Genomic DNA, 1,657 nt, shown 5'->3' with positions numbered 1-1,657 from the left:
TGCCTATGTGTTTGCAGTGAACCTGGTTTCATACTATACAATTGTGTAATAGTGCCTGATAGGTTTTCTGAAAGAAGAGCAAGTTGGACCGCTGTTGATCCAAGAAGCTTGCATCTTATGGACAGTAAATATCCTATGATTCAAACTTTTTGCAATGCAATTAATAATTGATTCACAATGTACTGTGGTTTACACTTATTAGGTGCAGTTTGGCCATCACTTGTGACAGCTCAGCTGATAATGGCACGTGACTGCTTTTCTCTGCTCTTGCGCAACACAATTAGTAAAAATGTACTTTCTTTCATAGCTGGTTCTATGAAAACAAGTAATAAAACCATAGATGACAATGTCCTATTCAGTTGATTTTGTATTTGTTGCGTAATAAAGTGATTCAGTGAAGCGTGCAATATGGTGGTCGCGAATGCAGCAATTCACAATGGTCAGCAGGGTTGCCATGTCTGTGGTTTTCCTAATAAATGGGGTTACTTTGAAAACGATGTCATGTATGAAAATGTATTGGTTGCAGGATATTGGCCGATTTCTAATTTGCACTGTGGCTGCATGGCAGCATTTCTCTTTATAACACTATATTTCACTGTGCCATGATGACTTTCAGGAAGTGAGGCAGGCTGTTGCTGAGAGGGAGAGAGAGAGGTCATGGGTTCCTGAGTTCTTTTGCAAAAAAATATAATTATAGTTGGAATAATGTAGATAAACTTGGATTTTTTTCCCACAAGGACTTATACAGGACTTATACCCTCTACATCAAAATTCCATACCGAACCCCCTTGATTTTGGACAAAATTACCTGAATGGATTCTGACTACCAAGGACTATCAACATTTTTTTTTTTAACAAACCAAAACCCGCAGAAGAACCACAGAGTAAACCTGGAAATAACATCCAACACACAACTGAGTGAGTAATGTTCAGTCTGAACCTACTTACTTTTTCAGAAGTAAAAGACAATCTCTAGGTAATTTTGTTTATGTAAAGCCTAGTAAAGAAGGCTACCAAGTTATTAGGACAGACCTGGCTGCAACTTAAATTAGCACTGAAGTGAGATGGAAACTCTTGAGCCTAACAATGGCAGGAGTGTTTCAAAGCCTTCCCCACCCAATTGCAGAGGCCTTTGAAGCCCTCCTGCGCTATGGCTTAACCCTGTGCAGATGTCATCACAGTACTGCACGGAATAAGTACAAAAATACGCTTAAGGACAATCCAGAGACACTATTTGCTGACGGCTACAAAGAGGAGAACGTAAACAACTTAATTTTCCACACAAACCATCCCCTGGCATGGCACAGTGCTAGAAGAGCACTGTGTCAAGAGAGAGGGTATTGGCCCAGGGTGGAAACTCAGACTACTAGACATTAAGGAAATTGAAACGATCTCCTGTCAATGTGTTCAAGTCTGGGACAGTAATGGTGCAGGGCATCCTCAAGCAGTTCCAGCTGGACTTATACGGGATCAGAGAGCGAGCACAGCAGGAAAAGCGCTCTCTGTGATGACTCCCCCATCCTGAGCGAGTCTGATCACCTCTTCAAACTGTCCTGCAGACGAAGATAGTCGTCTCCATCATTGAGAGGGATCAATTCACAGAGCTGGAGCGACATGGTGGAGCTCAGAGAGCTAGACCACACAATCCAGACAGAAC

Source organism: Salvelinus fontinalis, chromosome 28 (assembly GCF_029448725.1).
Source record: "Salvelinus fontinalis isolate EN_2023a chromosome 28, ASM2944872v1, whole genome shotgun sequence".
Taxonomy (NCBI): Eukaryota; Metazoa; Chordata; class Actinopteri; order Salmoniformes; family Salmonidae; genus Salvelinus; species Salvelinus fontinalis.
Note: the sequence above shows the minus strand (reverse complement) of the source record.